General features: G+C 38.6%; 2 long non-coding RNA genes across 2 annotated transcripts; one reads left to right on the top strand and one right to left on the bottom strand.

The window, feature by feature from the left end:
- Positions 1–337: 337 nt before the first annotated feature.
- LOC106957305 (uncharacterized) lies at positions 338–11,189 on the bottom strand. Its single transcript, XR_001426928.1, has 2 exons — positions 11,101–11,189; positions 338–1,347 (listed from the first exon to the last, which is right to left on the bottom strand). It is a non-coding gene; the product is annotated as an uncharacterized LOC106957305 (long non-coding RNA).
- On the top strand, positions 1,844–11,209 carry LOC106957304 (uncharacterized). The gene is made up of 3 exons (XR_001426927.1): positions 1,844–2,169; positions 5,974–6,148; positions 11,128–11,209. It is a non-coding gene; the product is annotated as an uncharacterized LOC106957304 (long non-coding RNA).
- Positions 11,210–27,982: the final 16,773 nt, after the last annotated feature.

Here is a 27,982-nt window from a genome sequence, read left to right as displayed (position 1 = left end):
GTACACAACACCCCTCAACTGTGAACGGTTTTTGGAGGAGCTTTCATGTTCAAGTCTTTTTAGATATGTCTGGACCAGCTTTGTCCATCTGGACAGACTGGATTTAGGTCTGGACTTTGACTGGGCCGTTATTCTATGCTTTAATTGAAATTATGAACCTTGTCCAGGATCCTGTGCGTCGTGACACGTCGTGTTTCACATCCAGGCCGAATGCTACATTTTGTTCCCCAATCAGAGCATCTTTTATTTCCTGGGTCTGCTGCGTCCACCAATTTCTTCTCATCATTGTCAAGGTTAGTTTTTTGACCCAGATGCAGAAACCACTGTGAGAGCGTAGTAAGGTTTGGACATTTATTAAATAAATAACAGGAATCTGTTTTGGCAAGGTCAGTTCGTCTGAAAGGATGAGAGGAAGAGATGTTAGCGAAGCGGCAGGAATAATGGAGGAAATGTTCTGAGGATGAGATCAGAGCCGGCTTATGAGAGGTAACAGCGCAGAGGTGGAAGATCCTGTTGGTTCAGAGGTAAGTGAAGTTGTTGATCCAGAGGAGATGCATCACCTGCTTGTTGTCAGGTGATGTGTGGGAGAGGAATTCACAGGTAGACGGAGCTGCAGGCAACGACCAGAGGCTGAGCTTCTTACTGGGAAATATGGAGACTTTGGTGTTGGTTTAATGGACACTGGAGATGTGGAGGAAGCAGAAGGCTTCAGAAAGTAAGGATGTGTTTTGGATAGATGGTTAATTTTCTTCAGTTTGGGAGATCGGTGATCGGCCGATACTTGAATATGAAGCCGATCTGATCAGGTGGAAAAATCATCCACTGTTTGACAGACTGACCCACCAGCTCATGTCTGTACTTTAGTTGCTCCACTGTTGCCAATTCAGCAACTTTCTCGCCATATGTAGCAACATTTCAGCCCCCCCAAAAAATGGTATAAAATCGGAATCGGCAGGTCAGGCTTCTTAAAGATCGGTAATCGGCCAGAAAACTGCAATCAGTGCTATCTGCAATCTGCTACTTTCTTCTTCTACAACTTCCATTATTTACTGTTATATATGCAAGCTTTATATTTTCTCTCATTTTTCTTGTATAACAGCTCCATGTGGTTTGACACATAATTTGTTGTGAATTGGCACAGTATAGATAAACTGTATTAACTCTGGTAAGACATTTTCCAGAGCCGATCTAAAGAAACAGAGAAAACAACATGGAGCCTGAATGTTTGGTTTGATTCCACCAGTTCAGATCGGCCATCAGACACCGAGTGGTCGTCACGCAGCTCCTTATGGACTCAGGCTCTCACACCTGAGAGCAATCAGCTGCATCGGGAACGCCCACCTGTCCCTGGAAGTGGAGGTCAATACACACGCACACACACACACACTCCAATCATGAAGCGATCAGAGGATGAGAGGGAAAATCTAAGTCTTCAAAAACATGCCTGACTTATCAGATTTGTACATGAAATCATGTGTAAGCCTGTCACACTAAGCAATAAATGAATAAATTGCACAATAAATTTAAATAAGCTCAATAATTTCCATCATGATTGATATTTTTTAAAGAGGAATTTTGTTTATGGAGACGTCACAATCCAGTTCATTTATGGTTTTGGTTGTGTGTGATTTCTATTTTAGAATATCCAAATTGTCCAACTTAATCATAACATAATCTGTAACTAATAATGTAAATTTTAAAAAGTAAATAACCCAGTGTTGTGCTGGTAGGAGCCACCAGAATCGGAATCAGAGGAGGTTCTTTTGTTTTTTATTTTTTTGCATATGAATACGACATGATGCTAAAAATAACTTAGGATTTTATTTTTATGTCCCAGCTGTCCTCCTGTAAAAGCTGCGGACTGAAACGCATGAGGCCTTCCTTGGGGGTTGACTGGAGGAGTCTCATCTCGCAGCGCGTACGGCGGCGGCGGAGAGGCAGCGGCCGCGCCGACCTCGACTCGGTCAGTCAGCAAGGAGGCACAACACAGGTGCTGCGCAACAGAAAGCCACGCAGCAGTCAGCAGGGTTGCTGCGCTGCATTTTTGTGCCCTCAGTGACAAGAAGAAGAAGAAGGAGGAGGAAGAGGAAGAAGTAGTTTCGGTAGAGAAGCGCTGTGGGGCACGGGCCTGCGTCGGGACAGGGAAACCTACCTGACGGGAGGCGGACGGTGAGATATCCCCCTCGATGTCACGGGTCGTTCAGTCAAAACAAATCTGTCTGCTTTCTCTCCCGGGGTTACGGGACCAAGTAAAATCTTCAATTCCTAAAAACTGCGAAGTTTGGAGACATATTGTGCAAGACTCTCCCTCCAGACAAATGTGGCAAAGAGACAGGACAGAGTTTTGTTTTGATTTATATGAGCTTCCTAAGCTGAGGGAAATAGCCCTAATTGATGGCTTCTTTCACACATTAATTTACACTCTGTTACTTCCCATCACCTTCCTATCACATAAATGATGGCAGCAAGCAGACTCTGGCTGAGCGATGGAGCCTCCAGTGAGGTTGACTCACACTTAATTTTTCTGCTGAGTCACACCCATTGTTCTCTTCCTCTTTTTGTTCTCAAATTTGCACAGGGCAAACTTTTATCTAAATTTACCTGCAGCTGCGACAAAGATAATCAGGCTCCAATTTAGCGTTGAATAAGTAGCTTTTTGTCTTATTTAAAGAGCGATTCGGTTTCTTTTTTCCAAGCCAAGCAAACAAAACACCAGGGGGTTGAGAGTTGGCCTCCTGGTGGAAAAGAGGTAATAATCCCAACAACGATGCAGGCAGAGGTGGGTGGAGCACCCAAAAACTGAACTCGGGTAAGAGCAGCACTACTTTAACATCTTTATTCAAGTAAAAGTAAAAGAATATCTGCTAAAAAGTCTTCTCAAGTGAGGCAACAATCATTTAATATTTAAAAATTACAGCAGCAGAAGAATCAAAATATAAATGTATGTGGAAATGTTTGTATTTTAAAGACTAAAACAAAAATAATTCACTTAAATATCATAATTACTAAATAAAATCAGGCAAAATATTATGCAAACGAGGTGAAGATAGGACACTTTTTCTTTTTACAACTTTATAAGTTTTCAATACAAAACTAACAAAAACTGCAGGTGTGTGTCTGGTGAATGTTTGGTTGAAACATGTTTGTTCATTCAGTGAAGTTATTGTGGGTAAAGTATCCAGAAAGTTTACTCGAGTAAGAGCAGCGATACTTTATAACAAAGTTACTCAAGTAAACATAAATCATATAAAATACTCCTCAAAGTAAATTTTTCCGATATTATCTAGTTATTGTAAATGTGTCTAGTTACCAGCCCGCTGTGTGTGACTGGAGCGCTCAGAGGTCTGAGATCTGGATCCCAGTAACGCTTTAGGGAATCCACTCTCCATTGCAGCTGATTGATCCGACCCGTTTAGAGATCCGCTCAGTGAAAACACAGAGATCAATGACGGCTGAGTCCTACAAACGATCAGTGGGTACACTGCAAAACATCTGAGCCGCATTTAGTTGTGTTTAATGTTTTCTACTCTTTAAGTCAAATAAATTTAGTGAGTTTTAGATTTTGAACCTGAATGTGAGTTTGTGAAAGATAAACTGACAGTAGCAAGTTGTGTTAACTTTTTATTAATCGTGTCAAACCTGCAAGAATTTTTATGTTAGCACTTAAAAAACTGATAGAAGAAAAAGTGGAGTGGGAACTATTTCCCAGAATGCTTAGCGTTTTGTTTTTGATTCCTGAGATGGAAGTGCATTACATTGATCTGACTCCTTTGTTATTAAGGCAAATGTCTATTTTAAAGCTGGAGGATAACGTTCTGTTCACAATAAATGTTTTTAACAGAATTTATTATAATGTTTAATAAAATTCATCATCAGATCAGAAATTTTGTTAATGCAATTTGAAACAAGAATTTAAATTATTCTAAAGTAAAATAAGTATTTAATTTGATAATGTGAGTAAAATAGTAGAGACATGTGTCTCTTTAACTAGGTGAGAGCAGTTATTTTCTTGCACATTGTGAAATAATTATTTGGTTTAAATTGCAGCATTAAGTCAAAACTCACAATTTAAGATTAATGAACTTAAAAACAATGTTTAGACAACTTGTCTCTTGTTGTTAAATCAACTTAATTTCTGAGTTAAAACCAAAACTATTATCTTGTTGAGTTAAATTGCATTTTAACAGCAGCAGGTGGACTTTCATGTTCCAGTTAAGCCACCTTCAGAGGTTTTACAGTCTGGTTCTCCCTCAGATTGGCTGGTTCAGTTTCTCATGAAGAGCTTGACCTGCCAGTCTGTTATTGATCCAGGCAGTGAGAGCAGACAGGCCAGGCTGTGCTGCGTCAGGCTGCAGCCTCCTTTCTGGGGAACGCTCCCCCAGACGGAGGTCAAGCAGGCTGGGGAAGAATTAATCACACCTTGTTTCCTTGTCTGCGGGCTGTAGGGAAGTCACGAGTAAAGCTACACACTCCACAGAAACACAGCTGTGCTGGCTGCTTATCTCACAGTTCTCCCACCTTATCCATCTTTTGTTCTCTGCCTGACCTCTTGCTTTGTTTCTCTCTGCCCTGCGCTGATGTTCAGACAGGAAAAACAAATGCTTTACATGAAATAAACCACTGCAGAGGTTTAATATTCGGGATTAGAGAGGCGAACAGTGGATGCTTGGTAGATTATGTCCTACAAGAAAATTGCTGCTTTAGAGGGTCAATAAACCTTTTGTTCACTTTCAATTTTGTTTCATTTTCTAAACAAAATGTTTAAATACATTTATTTCAGAGTCCGTCTTAATATTTTCAGTTACAATCAAAATTTTTCAATGCCAGGAATTATTTTCAAATTCATTTTTAAAGGGGACCTATTAGGGAAAACACACATTTTGCTCATTTTTTATACTTTCATTTGTGTCAACTGCTTCTGAAAACAACCCAAATGCAACCCAGACATTTTTTGGGCAAAAAGTTAAAGTTTTTGGTGTCTGGAAAACTAAACGCTTTAAGAAACCTCCCATTTGTCCAGTCACATTTCTCGGGCAGAGTACTGTTGCCTAGCAACCCCAGCCAGGCCCAGACCCGTTACCAAGCAACCCAAGCAGAACTCCAGCACGTTTAATCATGGCACATATGCACCATTTCATAGCGCCATATGAGCTGTAGAGAATTGATTTGATGCTGAATTAACATTCAGAAACCACTGCAGCATTCTTGTTGGTTGGTTACGCAGGAGGCTCCACTTCTGCTTTTCAAAGATGCATGGTTGTATAAAAGCACATCTGTTTGGAGCCATTATATGTGTGAGTACATTAATATCATTTATATTATGTAACACAGTCTGTTATTGTTATAGTAAATTATCAAATTATCAATCATTTAATATTGAAAAAATTATACAATCAGACGGACTAATATATAAAGTTATGTGGAAATTTTGGTAATTTAAGTACGAAAATGACAATAATTCACATAAATGATAAAAATAAAACAAATCAGGCAAAAGAAAAAAATCCAAATTAAGTTTATTTCAATATAAAACTTATTAAACTTTTTTTTAACAAAAACCTCAGGTCTGTGTTTGGTGATTTTTAGTTTTTCCATTCAGTCAGTACAGAATCCAGAAATTTTACTCAAGAATAGAAATACTTTGTAATAAAATTACTCAAATAAAAGTGAAAAGTACAGCGCAGGAAAAAAAATACTCCTAAAAGTAACTTTTAAAAGAGCAAGTTACTCTCAAGTAGATGTAATTGAGTAAATGTAATTAGTTACTACAAAACTCAACCAAATTTTTAGTTTTTTTGTTCCTCTGTTCATTAAACTATAATTTTTATGGCTTTCAGCTCGTGTCAGTACTGGACTAATGAGACTCTCAGCAGCTTCAGCCAGGATCTTCACAAGGTCTTTGGTGACAATTATGGGCATGATGTGCACATTTCACACCTCAACACATTCATCTGGTTTTCCATGATCTCACAGGAAAGCCATGTGTTGCACAGAATCCATCTGCATGTGTTGAACAACCAACAAACCTGCATCCAACCCGCGACCATCAAACCATCATCACCAGAGCGCCACCACAAATGGCAGACACGGTGCACCTACGAGACTCAAACCCTTCAGCAAACGCCATCAAGAGCTCTCTGCAAAGCAGGTACCTGACAAACTTGTCACACACCTTTTCTTTAAGGGCGGCGAGTTTTTAAACAGCTGCAGAAAGTCAAAAAGCATTTGTGCTTCATGAGGAAACCTTAAAGACTTCCAAGCTTATCTGCCTTATTTGTCACATTCCCACTTTCTTCATCCTAGAAATTATCATCATCCACTCATCAGATAAGCAAGGCCGCGCTCAATAATACTCAAAATTTAAAGTACATAATTTAGATTAAATTTATATTGATTCCCATTTGTCTCGTTAATCGCTTGCCCTAAAAACTTTTTTTGAGGAATCAATAGGAAAATAGCTTTTTTTTTTTATTGCATTCTGCTATTCCTGTAAAACACAAACCAAACCCAGAGATGCTGAACCACAAGGCATTCTGGGACTTCTTTCATGCTCAAATGTCAGAGCGTTTCATTCTGATGATGATGACTCACTGCCCTCGATCCTTGTCTGCATGGGAGAACAACACCATTAAACAACGACCCGGCATCCTCACGTGAAAAACCACAATACTACAAACGTTACGCAATAACCCTGAGCTGAGTACTCATGCTTTAACAACTGAATAAATAAGACTTGTATGCATTAAGAACAGGATTTTATCATCTCTCTTACCTCCTCACACAGACATATTGGTGGTTGGGGTGGAGGGGAGATTTGAAAACAGAACAAGACTAAGCAGTCATTGACATGCTCTACTAGAGGCCTAATGGGCCCTGGGTAATGGCCCTCTCTGGGCTCCAGGAAATCCTCCCTCATGCATACATCAAAGCCGGGATTGAAAAGGATACAGAGTGAAAATGGAGGAAAGGAAAGAGATATCAGAGCCACACAGAGAGGGAAGGTGAAGGTGCACGTTTTGTTTAGCGTATAATTTTAAATCGTTACGAAAGACCATTAAAAAAACCGTTTGGTGAACTGAAGCTGGACGATTTGACTCATTCGAAGCGTTCTTATTCTTCGGAGTAACTCTGTTGTGTTTGAGATCTATTAGCAGATACTGGGCAGACCTACACTGCAAAAACACAAAATCTACCAAGTCATTTTTGTTTCTAATGCAAATATCTTAGTAAACTTGAAATAAGAGAAACCTGACTTACAAGTAGCTTTTCAGCAAGATATAAGAGCTTGTTTTAAGTCAATAATTTCTTAATATTTCACTGGCAGATTATTTCACTCGTAACAAGACATTTTTCTCATGTTATAAGTAAAATAATCTGTCAATAGAAAAGCTATGTTTTTCAACAATATTAAGTAATTGTTTACTTAAACTCCAACATCTTCCCAAAAAGTTTCTTAAACATTTGTTTTGTCTGACTTCAAGTGAACTAAGATATGTTCACTAGAAACTAGACAAATATTACTTGGTAGATTTTGTGTTTTTGCAGTGTTCTCTACATGTGGAGGTCACTCAGAGTGGGTCAAATTATAAACTTTATCATATTCTACTCAAAAACAATTTGAAGTAAAAAGCAAGTTAAGAATATTTTTCCCTTTGGGATCATTTAGTCGTGATGCCAGATTCAGCTGTTCATCAATAATGAACACAAGACAATTTGAAACTTAACTGTCATTACACTCATATACTGTATTTTGGTTCACTTTCACTTTTTAAAAGCTCCTAAACAGAACCTGTCCAGCAACATGAAGTAGGCCAAAAGATTTGTCTTGCCAGGTGCAGATTGAACTTTTAATCTCCTGGGTGGGTGTCGGTTTATGAGGTCTCTAAACAACTCCTCTCAGATATACAACACTCCTCAGCCTGAGAAAATAAATCCAGAATAGTATACAACTGGAAAGAAAAAGATGTAAGGGCGTCACATTTGCTTCTTAAAATGCTAGTGAGAGTTAAACGCTGCAGGTGCGTGATGACATTTCAGATGTTCTCATCGTCAGTCCAGCCCGTTCTCACCAATATTGTCCACCTGACTTTGCTGACACATTATTTGTCAGCCAGCTGCTGCAAAACAAGAACGGCGGCTCATCACCCTGCGACATCCACCGCCTCTCCTCTCACTGCCCATGAGCCATCTGCTTCATCTGCATAAAGCAGATCTGTCAATAACATCTAATTGTGATTCACACACAAGTGTTCAGTGTGACCCTGACTCTGTTTGCCAAAGTTTCCCCTGCAGACCACATACGACGAACGCCTTTGTGCGCAGCTACGTTCTCAAATGAATCTATTTCTATGTGGAATCTTTTGGGGTTGAATTCAGTGAAGAAATCCTCACCCACGTTCAGAAAACGCTGGGACCTCCATGTGTCCTACTCAGGGAAGTGGAGCATGTAAAACCTGCCGCATTCGCCGTGATTGTCGCCTCTTCCTCCAATTTAACCTTTGACTTCTGTTCCACCGGCTGGCGGGACGTGTCTGAGAAAACGTTTCAGTAGTTGAGAGCATCGTTACACTGAGGAGAAAATGAAGTATGAGCTGCCTCACAGTGCCACGCTGACATTAAATTATCCTTCAACAGTTTAGCGGCGAGAACGGTACTAAGTGCCATCGCATAACGCGTTAAACGGTGTCGGCACTAAAGAGACAAAACTAACAGGCCTGTGCAGCCTTCGGTGGTTTGATAACTCGAGCAGGTGGTTCCATCTGGCCTAGACTTCTCTAGTTACTGTGGCGCGCACAGACAAGGACCCGCCTCGCCATCAAATTAGAGTCAATTTTAATTGGCATTAAGGCTGGTGATAAGGTTTTAATGAAGGAATTAACAGATAACACAAGTGGAGTTCTGCAGCTTCAAACTGAGTCACTTTATGAAAGACAAACACACAGATTTTACAAACTGAGTTCAAAATGTTGAAGGAAGTGACAAATTTACTGGACAAATCCAGACTGTGTAGATCCGGGTTGTCAAAAGTGTGGCTTTTTACCCACAGAAAATAAAAGTATTTTCTGTGGGTAAAGTACATTTTATCAGGACGGAAACAGATTCACCACGCTGACAATTTATTGCTTGAATTTTAAAATAATTTGATGTCAAAAGCAGAAACTGCAGATAAAAAACATACGTGGTAACAGGAACAAAATAAAGTGAAACTGGAGACGTTTACGTCCCGTTTCCAGCTTGGTGAAATGGAAATGAAACAGGTTTGAGTTCGAGAAGTCGTTTCTGTCGGCTTCAGGATTTCTTCTGACGCAGTAACACAAATCAGATGTCTGATGGAAACAGGCAGTCGCACACAAGCCGTTTCCTGGCAATTTATCCAGATTTTTATCCTATCATAATATATAAATACACATATAAAAATACATAATGCATCGCTGCAGCCAATTACCATCAAAAATCTCAATATTACCGAACAAACCCCAACTGATTTTATCCCAGTATGAATATGACTGAAGTTTCTCAGAATGAATTAATAAAGAAAAGGAAAAAATAAAGACCAGTTTGGGTTATAAAAGATCATCCCAGGCTTTCCACACCTCACAGATGTTCCATTGTTTAGTCCAACATCTAAAATGGAAACAATATACGGCACACCTGTAAACCTACCAAACATGGCCTTCCTCTGAAACTGACGACTGTGCAATGAGAGCATTAATTTAATAATCAAGAGGTAGACAGCTAAGGCAAGAGGATGTGTTGACTACAATGTTTTATAAGATAAAAGTCACTGCAAAAGGAAATCTATGAAATCTGGTGGATAATGTTTTTATTTTTAAAGTTTGGATAGCAGGATGAATGGAAATATAGACTAAAAACAATTAAAAATAAGAATGCAAAAGTCTTTAGACTGAGGCAGGACAATGACACAACCAGTATACAACGGCCTAGTCAAAGTCCAACTATTCTACTAAAAAAAAGAAAATCGGTGTAATTATGAATGCAAACCATATTTTTCAGATTTTCATTTTGCATCTTTTTCCTTTCCTTTTCACTGTGCAACTCCCACATAAAACCCCAATAACTCTACATGATAAAATGCAACAAAACAAAAAAGTACTTTTTCAGGACACTGCAAAATGAACTATAAGTTGAGTAAAACAACCACCGTCTGGTTCTATGATCTGTGATGTTTCCTGGTCTGAATGATGTCTGCAACGTTAAAATAAATTTACAAATAGAAGAGCTAACCAGGCAGGTGAGACCCTTTGTTCTTATTGGGGAAGCTCCTTCTGAGCACCTAATGAAGCCTGCAGTTTAAATCTCCCCTTATTACAGCTAATGGATTGTTTATGTGGTTATTTTATCCCTGGCTTAGAAAAGTATTGCATAAATCCTCATTGTTATCAGTGTTATTACCGCATCACCTCATGCATGTAGGGATAAGCAGTATTACAAGAATCGGTAATATACAAAGATAATTAGGATGTACGGATATATCCACATAAATGATTGTCATTTTTGTTCTGCTCAATATTTGTTTGTTTTTTTCTCTCCGCCTCCTGCCGAGCTGCGATTTTAGGCTTTTTCCCAGAAATGTGTCTGACAGAGAGAGGCAGATGCTTTCCTGTCCTCCCAGAGGAGACTGAAACACATGTGGATCGTCGCTAGGCTGGTCATATTAAACACACCATGTGCACACTGCATGTGACTGTGTGTGTGTCTGCATGTGTGGAACGAACACAGTCATGGAGTGAGACATCTAGTGGCAACCTTGCAGCACTTCAACAACAAATACGTCTAAATAATTTAAAAAACCTAACTTGATTTTTTTTTTATCTGTCTAATGCAGTTTTAAAGAAAAGGGGGGGGGGAGGCAACCTTAATTTGTGTTTGCTTCTATTCACAGTATGTTAGCAGGATTGTGGATATTGTTGCAGTTTGATACCATCTTCCCCTGCTGTCATAACAATAGCTCTTGCGGTTGATATCATTTGTCAAGCTATCAGTGGCAGAATATGGTCCACTGCTCCCATGAGGCTGCAGACTTGATACACTGCTGCTGCTGTTTAGTTTTTTGTTCTGTTTTTGTTTTGTTTTTTTTACCTTTGGTGTCTTCTTTCATCTCTGCAGTTGATTCTGGAGTTCAGGCTTTCATTGCCCTCTGCACAAAACCTGCATGAATGATGCAGCAGAAGGAGGATCTGTGAGCAGAAAGGCAGAGTTTAACTCAACTCGTCTAATGGGCTGATAGGCATCTGAACGCAAAACAGCCGCATTCCTGCATATTCCCCATTACCATGGAGATGGATTCATCGTCTTTTCTACATTTTAACAGATGTAGCGCCTACTGGCAACGTTGAAGGAAAATACAAAAATAAAAAAACTTTCCTAAATTGTTTCCCATCAGGAATATTGACATTCTGAATGTGACGTCACGCTCTCCAGAACTCCGCCATGACGGGCGTCAAAACAACCAAAGCCTTTAATAAAGCCCGTCAAAAAACAGACATCTGCAACCTAGTATCGCTTCTATTTAGTATATTTCACTTCAGAAATGGTCGTAGGGGTGCTGCACGAACAGACAAGGACAGAAACCAAACATTTTATAATAACTTTTAATGAGTTAAAATTGATAGCAGCATCAATCATATGACGTCAGCCCTCGGCGTAACCGCGGTTTGCAGCGAACGCTTTTCACAAGGTTCGATTGCAAAAAAAAATAATAAAAAATCGCAAAATCACGAAGAGACTGATCAATCTGAAAAGATGTTCAGTATTGTTTAATTGATTAATATTTCAACAGTTTGCTAATGGGTTTTTTCAATGCATTCTGGCACAACCAGCCCTTTAAAAATATTCATCATCTTGATTTGGTCCAAAATGAAAACAAGTTTGACACTCCTGCTCTACAGCCAACGCTAACATGAATGGTCCAGTCAAAGTTCAGGCCAAGTTCCATTAGAGAACAGATGAGAAAAACATAAGTTCTCTCCATCCTGTTGGACTGAGCTTGAACTGCACCACAAAGAAACACTGGAAACAATATTCAGCGCCTTGATGGGAAAAGCTCGATGCCTTTAAAACCAGCTGTAATTACAGTAAACGACGGTTCTGCAGTGCGAGTCCTGAAACAGAAGGACTGAACGTAAATGCATTCAGCAGCCAGGTATTTTGCATAACCGATGTTTCCTGCTGCATGTGAACACATTTCAAAACACTCTCTGAAGTGGAGATGTTTTGCAAACTGTGCAGCGTATCCAAGAGGAATTTACAAACAGAAACTATTATGGCTGATGAAGTAGCTTTCCACCTGCTCACCGCCGTTTCCTGTGTGAAAGCACGAGAACACCGGAGCTGATCTGAGCTGTTTGCACTTTGTTCCGACTCCAAATCAAACTTCAAATGTGAGCTGAAAATGTTTCTGAGAGAAAACTGTAAACAGAGTGATTAAATAAAAAAAAAAAGCCTCAACAGTCTCCGAACAATCTTTAGCTGCTTTAAGGTACTTTTATTTTAGACATTATCACCTACTGAACTTGAAGAATTCAATCAGTGAAGACAGTTTAGATATAAATCTGACTTTTTTCATTAATAAGGTGACTTTTGAACTCTTTCCACACCATTTTTGTAATTTTTATTACTAAATGGGAGTACAGTGGGTTCAAATCCCACCTTGTTTTTCTTTTTCTTTTTGCATGGAGTTTGTATGTCCAGATGAGAACCAGTTCTCCTGGAAAATCCATGGATGGTTGGACCAGAGAACAGTGTAAGTGATTTTATCTGCATGCTCCAAAGATCATGAAACATCCAAACAGGCCTGCAAACTTCATAAATAAAGCTTTAAAATCAAAATATTCGATTTGCCTTCAGTGTCAAAATGATTTGGTGAAAAATTAAGTTTCTGTTTTAAAAGATGAAGCAGGGAAATTAAAGTTTTTCCTAACTCTGTTTTCTTCTTCCATTCATGGAAACTCCTACAAACAAACTTCAACACTGCATAGGAAACCCTGCAACAAGATTCTTATTATTAGGTTAAATCCTAGAAAAATATGAGGAAATTTTGATTTGTGAGATAAAAACCACGAAAAGCTGTCTTTAAGGAATCAGTATTATGTGATTTTGAGCTTCACATCATGTTTTAATGTTACTCTCTCATCAAAAACATACCTAGAGTGTCACCTTGGTCTTTTCATCTCCATGGCAACCCATTCAGTTGCACAAAACGCTTAAGAGAACCTAGCTCCGCCTTCGAGGACGAAGCTCCTCCTCGTAGCTGCCGCGTCCAACTTTCCAAGCTTCCCCCTCACAAAGCAGCCCTCTCTCCCACTCAGCTCCTTCAGACTAGCCAGCATCAATTAGTAAACACCTGGTGCAACTGCACATACAAATCTGTTAAAAATGTTATGTGGTTAATAGAGGACAGATGTTATGATGACTTCCTGAAGATGGAGATTCTTAAAGGGACAGAGGCCTAATTTCAAGGTGTTAAATTACAAAGTCACATTTATTTTAAGTAATATTTGATATTATCAGCCTTTTATAGCATCTGACTTCAACATAATCCCTGATTGTGCTATAAAATGTTAATATGTGGCTGGATAACGCATAAATCTGCCCCTTTAGCAGGTTGTTTCATCTGCAGGTGTGTCCACAGACAGTCGTCGTGGTTACAGCAAAGATAAACGGGTCTTAGGTTACATGCTGCCTGTTTGAGCCTCTTCATGAATCTCCAGCCTCTTTGTTACTACTAAGCTGGAAGGCGGGACCTGACAGCAGAGAGGCAGACAAGAGATTAAGACCTGAATCAAAAAGCAGATTAATGCTGGTGTGACAGTGTGTGTGTGTCACTGCTCTCAGCCCAAACAGATCACCTAATAGAGTAAATATGTCACTTTGAATACTACTCCTGGTTTCTCCTGACGTAGTGTCGCAGCAGCCGACCAGCAGCGGTTAAACAAACACGCAGACATTCGTCTACGATTCGCACGCTTTCCTAAAATATCACATCAAAGCTGGAAAAGCTGATGCACAATTATCCCCATGCAGCTTGAGGAACGCTGTGATGCAGCAAATAGTTTGAATGTTGCAGCAGCTGCGTGAAAGGTTGCTGAGTGCGCCAACATGCGCAGGGCGCATTGGTGGAGGCGACAGCGTGGCAGCAGGTGTGCAGGACGGCACCAGCAACAGGTTTACTGGGTGACGGGGCAAAAACAAAAGGCACACCTTGAATTTAAATCCCTCCTCGGATGTTTTGATAATTGAGTTCAACTCCAACGAGCGAGAATAATGAGTGGGCTTATCAGAAAATCCCGTGTCTGGGTCGCCTCAAGCACGTCTTGGACTGCAGTGCAAAATCCTCACAGAAACCTGATCGCCTTCCCTGCAGAAGATTGAGCAAGTAATTAAGATAATAGAGCAATAAAGCACTTATTTCCACCAATTAAAATGAACTGACCAAACAGCTGGACTCGTGTACTATGACGATATAAAGAGAAAAACTGATAAAAAAAGGTTTAGATGAAACCTTACAAATATTTTCCTACCTGATCTGTTAAACTCCAGCAACACATTTCAGTTAAATCTACCAGACTATGTGACAGACTGAATTTTGCATAATTTTGAACTGAGTATAACTATTCAGTTACATTTACTTGAGTAATGTAACTCAAATAACACTTAATTAATGTTACTTGAGTAAATGTTTCTTTGGGGGGGAAATATGCTTAAGAGTAATTTTACTGCTCTGTACTTTTAACATTTACTTGAGAAATTATAATTTCTTATAAAGTATTGTTGCTCTCACTTGAGCTACATTTCTGGATTTTCTACCCTCAGAATGAAGGACAAACTTTTTTTTTTATCATTTACTGCAGCTTTTGCCAAAGTTTTACAAGTTTTATAATAAAATATACTGATTTGGAAAAATGTTTCTTTTGCCTTAATTTGTTATTTTGTAATTATGAATCGTCTTCATTTTGGTCTTTAAAATACCAAAATTTCTGCACAACTTTTTATTTCAGTCTGATGATGTAATTTTAAAATATTAATTCATGTTTTGATCAGTTACTCAGTACTTTCACTTACTTGAGTTATTTCTTGGGCGTCTTCTTTGTACTTTTACTTGAGTAACTTTAGGGTACTCTACCCGTCCTTGTAGTAAACCCACTCTTTGTCAAAACTTTGTGGAAAAACACACAAGAAATGTTTTGTAGCATATTTCCAAAACCAACATGGCTGTCACAGTAAAAAAGAAACACAAAAAAGAAAGAAAAAAAAAACACAAATGCAAAATGGCTGAATATTTTGGAACAAGATTTGTTAATTTATTTTAGAGTGGAAGGAATCTGCTTTTGAAGTGGCATAACTCACTAAAATTAGCTCGACTCTGGAGGGAAAACAATTCTCTTTTCCTTCTCTAATCCCCCAAATCCTCACTGAAGCTAAGCAGGAACCTGAAGTAGCTCAGACCGGGCCGCACAGCCTGGTCTGCAGCCAGCAGCAACATTAAGAAAAAAGAAAAATAACAGCGAAACCTTAAACCGTTTACTCACAATCAGATTTGCATTCTGAAGAGAAGTGGTAAAAAAAAACCAAACACGAAGGACAGAGAGTTCTGATGATCTGTGTTGTTTCTACAATACCGTCATGAAAAGCTTTCAGATATTGCAGGATGACTCAGCTGACCATCTCGCTCGTTTCCACATCTCTGTGAACCGATGGCTGCGGTTCTGCACCACTGGGCTCTCAAATCTGCATTCATCTTCATGAGAGGCCGACGCGCCGCAACGCCATTTTACTATTCATCTCCAGATAACCGTGGACAAACTATGGCTGTTGACAGTCGGATCACATCCGAGGTTTTCTGTACACATCACGAGTCAGTGAGAGCGCTCCAATTTTTCAACCCATTTACTGTTGTCTTTTAATGGATGTAAACACAGATGTTATTCATTTATCAAGAGATTTCCTTGGATTTATCACTGTTTGTCTATGAGGGATTTCATTTAAATGAGGATGTTGTATTTGTGTTTTCTGCTGATGCCCAGAGGCCGTAGACTGATGTTAGCTGTCCAATTTGAAATATCACACGTATGTTACATTATTATTATTATTACTTTGGGGGAGGAGGGGTATTTACCCAAACAAGTGAATGAATTTAGATGTTTTCCTGTTTTATTTGTTTCCTGTGTTTAGAGAAGTGGTTACAGAGCTGAAGTTTAGTTTCCATAGATGTAAAGATTGATAAAGTGATTAAAAAATATATTAAGTCGTTGAAAACATTAAAAGTGGGAACCACTGTTGGACAGACTCAACCTGAACTTTACGATTACTTTTTGCTTGTTTTCTGACTTCTTGTGTGTTTAAATGAATAAATTTAAATAAATTTAAAAAAAAGAAAGGTTGGGATTTCTCAGAGCTAAATGTTTATACATTTGTTCTGAGAACCTCAATAAATATATCTTATAAATATTTTCTTGTTCATATGCAAATGTAAACAACAAAAGTTTCATAATTGTTGACAGTTTTGACATTTTAAGTGTAACAATCCCCTTTAAATTATGCACAATATCAGTGGTAAACGTGCTCAGAAAAAATCTTAATAAAGCACATTAAATATTTTGAACGAGACAAAATATGAATTAGTTAAATGGCTTCAAGACTTGACTTTGTATTTTTATGATGTAAAGCACTTTGAAATGCCTTGTGGCTGACAGATGCTACACAAATAAAACTTGATTTAATTTGACGAATACTTCTGCATGGTGCTGTAATGTTAGTTTTTTCAGATGTTATGCTTGTAAATCACTTTAAAAGTTAAGAATATCTCTTCCAGGACGAATAGATTGAGTATAAATGTGACTGGGCTGAAAAAAAAACATGTTTTCAGCAGAAAAAATAACTGGATGAGGCTCAGGAAATTAATGTCATCCTCACTTTCATAATTAATTTGAACAAATAAAACTGAAAAGTATTACATATAGCTGTGGGAAAAATTAAGAGACCACTTAAAATGATCAGTTTCTCTGATTTTACTTCTTATAGGTAAAATGAACATTGCTCTTTTATTCTATGAACTACTGACAACATGTCCCCGAAATTCCAAGCAAAAATTTGCAGAAAATGAGAAATGATCAAAATAACAAAAAGAGATGCAGAGCTTTCAGACCTCAAATAATGCAAAGAAAACAATAAATATTCATTTAGAAACAACAACACTAATGTTTTAACTCAGGAAGAATTCAGAAATCAACATTTGGTGGAAAAACCAGGAGGTTTTCAATGGAGTTCAGTGCAGTGGGCTGTTAGTTTTTCTAGAAAGAAAAAGAGATTGTAAGTTGTTTAAAGTGAATAGGATGAACAAAAAGTGTTTTTATTTCTATCTCCTCTTACGATTAGGAGTTATTGAATTATATTCCAATTTATATAAATAAATCCTACAATGTTTTGGCTCTTTTAAAAGCATGTGAGGAGCTGATGTTTGAAACGGTGAATCCGTCTGGTCTCCAAACACACCGTAGCTTTTACCAGCTGAAACGAAGAGCCTCTCAGACGTTTCCCATCAGATCCGCCCTTGACTCGCCCCAGGTATGGAGGGGAGATTTTCTCCTGTTTGTCACCCCAGAGACACAGACTGACAGTGACCATCGCAGAATGTAAAACAGTAAATAATGAGGCAATGCCATCCAGGCTGCTGTCGCCTCCAGTCCATCTCCGACTCTTAACCCCGGGATATTAGCAGGTAAATCTGAAACGTTTCTATGAGAGGCTTATTGATCAGAGGGTCACATGCAGGACGGCGGCAGCGAGTTTATTAATTAAGGATTTGCAGCCAATTCCCTTCTCTTATTCCCAGATGGACAGCTTGGGAATCCTGATGAGCCTTTGCCTCGCTGCTGCGAGAACCTGCAGAGGGAATCCAACCAGTCGCCTGTTCAGAGCCGCCAACCTGTAAGCCTGAGGGGCGATAAGAGATCAGCGGGCAGCCAGGTGTAAAATTACCACCCGGCTCGCTTTCGACAAGTTCATCCTGCTGCCATCGCCTCAAAATTTAATTAATCATATTCATGTTTTTAGGATACGACAATCAGAGGTGAGTCGACAAAAAGTTCACTCAGGTAACACTACTTCAAAATAATATTACTCAAAGTACAAAGTAGCCATCGTCAAACATAATTATGTGGAAATGTAGTTATTTTATGGATAAAAATTAAAAGAATTGATGAAAAACAAAAATAATTAAATAAAATCAGGCAAAATAAATATTTATTTGAACCTGCCTCTGTGTTGAAATATGTTTTTCTTCATTCAGAAAAGTTACTCACAGTTGGTAAATTTAACTCAATAATTTAAATTTTACTGAAGTAAGTTTAGCAATACTTCCTAATAGAGTTACTCAAGTAAAAGTAAAAAGTGCAGCGAGGTAAAAATACTCCTAAATGTAATTTTTCCCCCCAAAACATTACTCAGCTAAATGCAACTGAGTAAATGTAATTAGTCACAACTCTGATAAGTTATTTTCATTTCAAAGATCAAAATGAAAATGATTGATATAAAAACCATAATTATGACATGAAGTCAGACAAAAGAAAATTAAAAAAAAAAATTTAAACCAAAACTGTATGTGTATTTTTGATTAAAACATGTTTATTATTCCATTAAGCTTAGTTACTCACAGTGGGAAAAGCGATACTTCATAATAAATATATGCAGGTAAAATTTAAAAGTACAGCGAGTTAAAAATACTCCTAAAATGACCAAAGCGTTGCTGCAATAACTGAGTGACCGTAGCCAGCTCCTGCTCGGCTCTGATGACGGTTTCTGTTAGACGTTTTTCAGGTTTTGGCTGTGAATTCATTCATTCGTTCAGCCGTCTGAAGCAAACCTCTTCAGTTCATTTCTGTTTCCTCCTCTGTCCTGCTGGCTCTGTGGATGTCTTCATGTCTTCAAGGCCGTTCTGCAGCAGGTCTGCTTCTCCCTCCTAAACTTCAGCCTAATAGGATACAGGGCTTTTCCACTGATTGGGTAGCCAGAGAATAAAATTGGCTCTTAACTGTACCTCGGTGCCAAGCGGCGCCCTAATCCCGCCGCCCCCGGCTCGCCGGGCTCCGTTGTTCTCCCTCAGCTCCTCCGTATGCTTCGATACGGATCTGATCCCCTGCACAATTTCATGCCTGCTTTGCCCTCTTCTCCTGCAGCAAAGCATCAATTACCCTCATAAAACAAATTCTGCCCCCCTTCAGAAGCTTCAGCCAAACGCAGCACCCTTCACAACACACACGCACACACACACTTCATGCTGCAACCGAAAAACCACGACTTTGAGCTCAAAATCACAAACATAAAGGTTTAAAAGTGTCAACTCTGAGTCTGACACAAGCAAACAGCCTTAAAAAGATAGTTTGGATTTTTGTGTCCAATTATTTTTCAGTGTATTGACTTATTTTCATGATTTATCTTGACTAGTTGTTATGAAGATGCTCAAATCTCACTTGTAATTTCATAAAATTGTTTATCAGTATCTAAAAACATTTCAAAAATACCCTCCATTTGCATATATTTTAATTCTTATCCCCACTTTGGCTTGTTGATGTCTTTAAAATCGATTTCTTATCAAAACAAAACAACATCTTGACACAATCTGTTGCAGTCAAGTAATCACTTTTGGTTATAGTAGATTATGAAAAAGGTATACAAAGCTTGTAAAAGGCATCTATCAAGGTAAATTTCCCATAGAAGACTAGATCAGTTTCTATATAGAAAACCTGAATATTCTGAATTACTACCAATCAGGGTTTTAAAAGGTTTGTCTTTTCAATATAGTTTTTCTCAGTTAAAGGAAATATTTTCTAAAGCTCAGTTTTTGTGATTTTGTTCATTTTAGTTAAATATAATCAGAGCCAAATCTTTTAAAGTTTCCTTGACTTGAAACAAAAAATATGTGCTATTCACTTGGAAATAAAAAACATGTTTATATTTATACTTTACTGTTGTTTTATGACTGTTGTATTTCTGTAACCTATTTCATAGTTCAGCTTAAAAGCCTGCGAACAATTTTAATTTGCATTTCAATTTTAATCTTGCTCATAATTGTCATAACATCTTTGACATTAAAACTGCTTTGCCACATTCTGCTATACAATAATAGCAGCACATTTTATTTACTTTTAAAGACACTCAAAGATGCAACACAGTAATAAGGATTAAAAACAACATCAATCAAACTTAGTGAATAATCAGGTAAAACAGTGAAGTAATCACGATTCTTTCTATGATCAAGTGATTCCAGTTCATTCAGAGTACTGGAACCAGTACTCTGAATTCGTATTCTGATTAGTATTCTTTTTTCTTCCTCTGTTGGCTACGCTACTCAGACCCGTTGCCATAGCAACTGACTGACAACAGCTCCACTAGTGTATCAGGATTCAACACCAAAAAACACTTCCTTTCCCACACGAAGAACAGAACATTCAGCACTCTGAATGAGTACTCTGATCAGAGTACTCTGATGTACTCAGTACTCTGAATGAGTCCTCTGATCAGAGTACTCTGATTAGAGTACTCATTCAGAGTACTCTGATCAGAGTACTCTCTGATCAGAGTACTCATTCAGAGTACTCTGATCAGAGTACTCTCTGATCAGAGTACATTCAGAGTACTCTGATCAGAGTACTCTCTGATCAGAGTACTCTGATGTACTCAGTACTCTGAATGAGTACTCTGATCAGAGTACTGAATGTTCTGTTCTTCGTGTGGGAAAGGAAGTGTTTTTTGGTGTTGAATCCTGATACACTAGTGGAGCTGTTGTCAGTCAGTTGCTATGGCAACGGGTCTGAGTAGCGTAGCCGACAGAGGAAGAAAAAAGAATACGAGTGGCTTTTTTCTCGTATCTCGAATGGAAAAAAAAATGCTGTTTTTCATTCCTTCCAGGTCTGTTTGGAGCAGCTTTGGTTCGGTTCCACCAGGACTCTGGAAACACATTTCAGGCGTCATGAGTTGATTTATGGGAGACTACAGAAAAGCAAACAATTGTGTTAGACAAATGCACTCCTGAGATGTTTCTCTGTGATTCATGAATGTTTCAGCGTTCTTGTGGGTCTCTGGTGGAACCAGCAGAAATTTTAAAATCTTGCCGTGGTTTTCAGCAACAGCTGTTTCCCTGCACCAGACGTTTCATGAGCTTATTATTTGTTCCACTGTGCAGAATCCTAATCAGAAGCAGAGAAGTTAAAATAAAAAAAGATGCATTTTTTATTTCTGAGGGAATGACTGCAAAAAGAGAAGACATGTCTTTTTCAGCTGCAAGCAAATTGCAAATGCGTTTATTGTGGATGTACATATATTGATTCTTCTTCTGGGGAGGAGAAGGTGCTAGTAAACTGCATGAAAACATGATTTCATTTCATTAATCACTGATTTGATGGAGCACTCACCTGTGAGAGAGAAACTCAAACTCACCCAGGATAATAAGCAACCAAAACGTTTGACTGCTGTGGAAAACAGCTGCAGAATCTGCTTTAAAGCTCAGAAGCAGTGCGACTTTTATAAAGCCTGACTTTTATAAATCTGCTTCTCCTTTTTCCACTGATTATGCAGGAAACACAGCGGACAGCGCTCTTCCAGAAAGATGCACAAGCAGCAGCTCATTTCATATATGTCTCAAACATTTAAGTGATTTTATACAATCTCTATCGTTCCACCTACACATATGCATCACGTCTATTAGGAACAAATAACAGGGTTTTTAATGATGTTTCAAATTTGGCAATAACTGGGAAAATTACTTCCAAATGTTAATGGTTTATGCTGCAATTAAGAGACATGTAGCAAAAAAAAAAGCTCAGTGCAAATTTTAATCCAAGTCCAAGCTGCTCTAACTACTGAAGTGATGCTCATTGCTGGCTTGTTGTGTGTAAGAATGACAAAAAATGAATTAATTATAATAGAAAAACATCAAATTCTTCACTGAGAAAACACAAGAGTCATTTCAAAAGGTCCTCAGCCTCCATCAGTGAAAGAGTGTAAAAAAATAAATGACACACAGGAAGGTGTTTTATTGGGACTTTAAAGCCCAATAAAACACACAAGTTTTATAAAATATGTTTTTTTTTAACATATTTGTTAAGTGTCACCATGTTGTAACAATTTATGAGATAATCTGAGAAGACCATTTATCCCTGAGCTGCTATTTCTGAACAAATGCACCAATCAGAGCCAGGAGGAGGGTCTTACTGCTGTTAATCAACCTTGTAAAAGCGCTGCTAAATGTGTTAATGGCAGAAAAACAACTCAACTTTACAGAAAAACCGTGTATCGCATGCTAACTAGCCGTAGCATTCTCCTAAGTGAAGTCGGCCCGTTCACCTTCTTCAAATCAGACAAAATAAATCAACTCGACTACATTTGTGCAGCAAAAATATTCGCTTGTACCGCTTTGTCTTTGAAGACACTAATAAATCCCGCCTCCTGGCTCTGATTGGTTGTGTCTAGTTGGCACCAGGTGAACACAGAAGGACTTTGTCTTTTCACAGCTTATTTGTCTTATATTGTCATGACATGGTGATAGTTTCAACTAATATGTAAAAAATTATATATATATATGTTGAATAAGGCTGTCTTTAATTTATTTAGGCAAGAATTAATTAACCATAAAATCCCTCCGTTTATCAAAATGTTGTTTCATAGTTTGACTCTGATAAAAATATTTTTATTATTACCAGTCTGGGTTACTGAGCTCCATCGTGAAGCACTATGTTCATTGTAGTCAAACTTCCTTGCCAATACATATAAATTTAATGCAGGGAGTTTATTTCCTACTGTTTTGATGTGCTAACAGTTCATCTGGCTGCTGCCCCTCACTGCGCACTCACTTCTCTCGAGTCCAACAGGGTCCCTCCCCATTACTGAACTAATCTCTCCAAAGGATATTCAAACAATTTTCTGTGCAACGCGAATCACTTCTGGAGGAGGTCGACGTGCGCGACCGCAAAGTAAGAAAGCTAAAAGTGAGAAGCTACTGCAGAAACTTAGAGCAAAGGTCAGTGAAAGGTGAAATTAATTGACATGAATACAGTTAATCGCACAAATTAAAGAATCTAAACACTTATGTCTGCTTTACTCACCAACCCTAGAGTTTAAAATAAAATCTACTGACAGTGTTATTATGGTTTATATTAACTGTGAAACGTTCTGTTTTATGCAATTTAATATCAATTCCAGTTTTAACTCATCATGTTTAACAGTCCTTCTGCAACTGGTTCCTAATTCTGGAGTAATCGTTTTGCTCTAAAGCAATCACACCAGAAAAAAGCTGCATTTATACTGAAATTACACAAAAATGAACTTTATTTACTCAATAAATAACCTGTATCAGCTCTTCAGACTTTCCACAATGGCTCTTAAGAACTTAAAAAAACAACTACTATTTTTAAACATTGATAATAGTTATAAAACAAATGCATGTGCATAAACTAAAAAAAGCAAAAAGTTTGATAACATTTAATAAAAACTGTATGAATAACTTATAAGTAAGAAAACTTGAGTTACAAGTACTTGAATGAGAAACCTGTGCTGTACTTTTCAGATTATTGCTCTGCCTTCCCAAACATGTACAGCTCTGGAAAAACTTAAGAGACGACTTAAAATGATCAGTTTCTCTTATTTTACTCTTTATAGCTATATGTTTGAGAAAAATAAACATTGTTCTTTTAATCTATGAACTACTGACAACATGTCTCCGAAACAAATTAATATTCATTTATAAACACTAATATTAATGTTTTAACTCAGGAAGAGTTCAGAAATCAACATTTGGTGGAATAACCAGAAGGTTTTCAATGGGGTTCAGTACTTTAAGTTTTTCCAGAGCTGTATATATTTTATATTTTAAGTTTAACTTTGTCTAAAACAAAAAAATAAGCCAGATTTGACTACTTATGTTGCATTTTATTACAAAATCTGATTGACCATGTGCCTGCAACTCATTCCTTAAATCAGGTTCTTATGCTTTAAATTCTTTTTAGTAACTTTGTGACAACGAAAGGCAACTGGTTACATTAAATTTTGTTTTGGAGCATCAGAATAAATAACATATTTCATATTTTTAGCTAAATTTAATCTAATACTCTTATGAAACAACGTTTTATTACTTGTTCGTCTTGACAAATTACAATCCATCACTCTGTGATTTTAAGGTTCTGGCTGTTCTTGAAAAGAGGTCAAATTTTTAAGCAACAATTTGGTGAACAAATTATTTTTGCTTTAATTGCTTATTGAGTATTTCTTTTCATCAGTTAATTAACATTCAAACTCAAGAAGGTGCTTAATTTTAAGGCAATTATTGAGTGATTGGCGGAGCCGTTGGAAAAGGCAGCCCGCTCTCCGTTCTGTAAAACCCTTGTGGGTTTCTGCCTGGCTTCATTGAGTTCGGTCTCCTAATGCCGAAGGAGCGTGTGTAAGTGTGTACTCAGTATCCTTCACGGCGTCCATGTAGGTCCTTGACTTTTTTTTATAATTACTTCATGGAGCAGGTAGATACCATGTGGCAGGTGGACAACATCTGCTGTGTAAAACGCTGTAACCTCGAGGTTTTCCATCACCATAATTGCTTTCACACAAACTCGTGTGAGCACACACACCTCTTAACGCGCGACAGCGGGCCTTCGATGGTGTTCCGACGCGTTTTTAAGTCTTCAGACGTCAAATCCTTTAACCGTCAGCTTCTTTGTCTCAGTAGCAAAGAATCCGGCGTATGTGTGCTAGAAATATCCTGAGATTTTGAAAGTTAATTACAGCATCAAATCAAGTGCAGGACAAGTGCCAACAGAGGGCCAGTGGAAGGGTTTTTAATCCCCCTCGCTCCCACCCTCGGCTTCTCAAGCGCCACCTTGGCCTCTGTTTACCAAACGACAGAAAAATCCCAGCAGTAGGAGGCAATCAACAAGCCCGTGGATTTACACGACTCCTTCCCCCTCCACTTGTTTGTGTTATTGAAAAGAAAGTGATGCATGATTCAATTGAACGAGGTCCCCTTTTGCAGCCGGTTTAGGGGGTAAATTTGATTGCGGTTTTAATTAACCAGCATAGTTGGCCCCTTTCATCGGTCCAAGGGATTACAATTATGAGCACAATGAGGCGGCGGCGTTGTGGTGATTTGGTCGTTTGTGCTCAAGTGAGGGCTGTCGAAGCCGCACTGATGCCTGAGCTATTCATGGCCGCAGTGAAAGGTGGCAGCAGTGGGGATTCAGGGGCTCCTTCATCCCAGCTATGGAGCCGCGCATTTTAACTTGTGGCACGGAAAACTGTCTGGAGAAAAGAGCCATGAGTGGGTCCAGATTGGAGGCATACACTGTTTTTACATAAGATAATTCATTCTTGCCTTTTACTGTGCTAGATTTTCCATCAACTTAAATATTATGCACATATTTACTGGCAGAAATGAAGATATGAGGGAAAAAAACCTAAATTTCTCTTTTACTGCAGCAATGTAATCTCATTCTGAAAACATTGCCCCAGTTTTCTAATACTGAGCTTTTTTATTCAGGTTTTCCTTCTCTTTAGAGAGCATGGTGGAAAGATAAACTCTGTTTGGCCTCCAGCTATGAAGGATGGACTACAGAAGGCTGCTGTTAAGGACTGTTAATCCCACAATGCACTGCATTAACCCACTTTCAGCTTCAACAGAAGAGGATGAGTTTCAGGAAGAAAACGCAGTGATCATGGAGAGCTGATATAAACAAACGCTTTGGAAAAACAACAACCTGCTGAAACTCCCCAGTCCTGTTGGCAGAGAGAAGACCCGCTTCATGTCTCAGGATCCGAAACCAGACGTCAGCTTTCCAATCAAAGCTGAAGGAATAAACATTGATCCTGGTTTTATTCGGAATCCTGCAGAAGGAACCTTGTAACTGCAGGTTCCTCTAGGTCGCCGTTGACAACCAACATCGATTGTTTGCCTTCATCTATTGTTATTTTTAAAACCTAAACCTTCTCAGGTAGTTATTCATAAACAATTTCTGAGACTGGACTATTTGGAGATTTTCTGGCTAATCAAGTTGTACCCCGACTGGGTCATTTTTATCTACATTACTGGATTCATCAATAACTTCCCTAAGCAATGAGTTTTAGTTATTCATAGCCAAACTAGTCTGTTGTTTCGGCACAACAACCTTGATCTCATTTGCCACAGTCCCAGCTGTTTTAAGCTTTTTAATTTCTTCTCTGGCTGTAGTTATGGCGCACAGTGCAAGTTCAGCCATAACCATCTTACTTATGAAGATCAACACTCTTTATTTAGCAGGCACTCTCTTTTCTTTTTCCATTTTGACTCCGATTTTCATAGTGCTATAGAAATGCAGGCCATTTCCCATTATTTACCTATTTATTTTTAGCATTTCTGAAGCAATTTGCCTTGCTCTGAACTCATGTGGATCACATGTGATCCTCAGTATCTTGGTCTTGGTCACTAAGAGATGACAGAGAGACGACGTCCTGTAAAACTTAGATGCACATCCCGTCTTCAACACACACGAAGCATAAGACAGAACTATGTTCTCATTTAAACCAGCTGATTTTGGCTGGTCAAATTATAGATGTCAGATGTTGTTGCATAAAAAATATTTTGCTATATCTGAAAGTAATGCACCACATGGCTGATGTTTGAATAATAAAATTAGGAGAAATAACAGAAAGCTTTTTTCTAAGTGCAAGTACAAAATTGAATCAATAAAAAGTAACAGAAGATAAAAAGTGCATGGGTGAGCAAGTAAGTTTGCAGGTTTTCAAAGTTTTCTTTCATTATCTTTCTAATTTTAAGACACAGCCCTGAGTGTGGAAGAAAAATGAGACTGACCCAAATGCTTTGAAGTTTGAAAGCTTCGGCTGCTGCCGCCATAATCAAAACTCGATCAGGGTTTCAAAAGGTCAGTTCAGTTAAAGTTCAGATTTATTTACGCAGTGGCTGTTCAGAGCCAAAAGTCATCTCACAGCGTTTTATGCTGAGGAAAAAAAAAACAACAAAAAAAAACAAAAAAACAATTATCTTTAGGCAAACAGCAGCAGCACATTTAGAAAAAAGAAGAAACAAATTTAGGGTCTGGGAAGAATAAAAAACTCTACACGTCGGGATGAAGCCGGTTTCTGTGCAACTAGACTTGCTTAGGCCCAGACAAGGACAAGAAGGTGAGGCGAACACAGACAGACACCCCCGTCTCCTCTTCCTCTTCCTCCCTCCTCCCTCACTGTAAAAGAGCGACGCTGGTGTAGATCAAATGGGTTTTGTCAGCTCACAGAGAGCGTCATCATCGTGCTGCTCAGTTTAGAGCTGCAGTCCATCGGGAGGAGTGAGCTAATGCATTTCAATCCACACACACACACACACACACACACACACGCGCAAACGAAAGAGAGTAATAAGCTTCAACAACAGAGGCAGAGGTCGCTGCAGAGAGCAGGACAGAGGTGGCTCTGAATTTCGATACAACTGAGAAAAACGTCAAGTGAAGGGTGAATTAAAGTTTTACATCATCAACGCATTCCCACAAAACAAACACACGTCCTATTGAGCACCCAAAGTGTTTTAACAAGCACGCGTGTTTTTATTTAACGTGAAAGTACGTTCACACCCTGCCCGCCTCTCTGTGCAGCTTTTGCAATGCGGCACAGGACCCCAGTGACAGTCTGAGTTTAATAGCACACTGATGAGGTCAAAAAGAGAGGGGAGTCAGGTTAATTGGGAGCTGCTTGGGAAGTCTCAGGTTGAATGATGATTACAAATCCTGCAAATGTTAACTGGGGGGGGGGGGGGGGTTTGGAAAAATATAGCTTTTGGTTGAGCTGAATGAGAATGTGGAGCAGTGTGGCGACAGAAGAAGCCCTCCTAGGAGATGGTATCGCTCAGAATTAGGTTATGATGCTAGATAGAGGAAGGGACAATTATCAAATCTCCTCCCGTCCAGCCGCAATCAGTGATTGATAAGACGCCCTGTGG

This window comes from Poecilia latipinna, unplaced genomic scaffold (genome assembly GCF_001443285.1).
Source record: "Poecilia latipinna isolate Pla-1442-1.1 unplaced genomic scaffold, P_latipinna-1.0 Scaffold893, whole genome shotgun sequence".
NCBI classification, from domain to species: Eukaryota; Metazoa; Chordata; class Actinopteri; order Cyprinodontiformes; family Poeciliidae; genus Poecilia; species Poecilia latipinna.
This window is presented reverse-complemented; position numbering and strand designations above follow the sequence as displayed.